This window comes from Plasmopara halstedii, assembly GCF_900000015.1.
Source record: "Plasmopara halstedii genome assembly, contig: Scaffold_2604, whole genome shotgun sequence".
NCBI classification, from domain to species: Eukaryota; Oomycota; class Peronosporomycetes; order Peronosporales; family Peronosporaceae; genus Plasmopara; species Plasmopara halstedii.
In genome coordinates this window covers 40,195-40,413 of record NW_020189511.1, presented here as the reverse complement: position 1 = coordinate 40,413, position 219 = coordinate 40,195, and positions in this window count along the sequence as shown.

The following is a 219-nucleotide window of genomic DNA, read 5'->3' as shown; positions in this document are numbered from 1 at the left end:
CAGCAAGCCATGAACAGCGAAGATGCTCCGGAATGGGTGAAGGCGATGAACGCGGAACACAAAGCTCACTTAGAAAACGGTAAGCGGGTGCTTGCTCCGAAGAAGAAGGACGTTCGGCCGATTGGATGTCGATGGGTTTTCGCGAAGAAGCGCAATGAACTCGCACAGGTTGTGCGTTACAAGGCTCGACTCGTCGCTAAAGGCTTCAAGCAGAAGTTT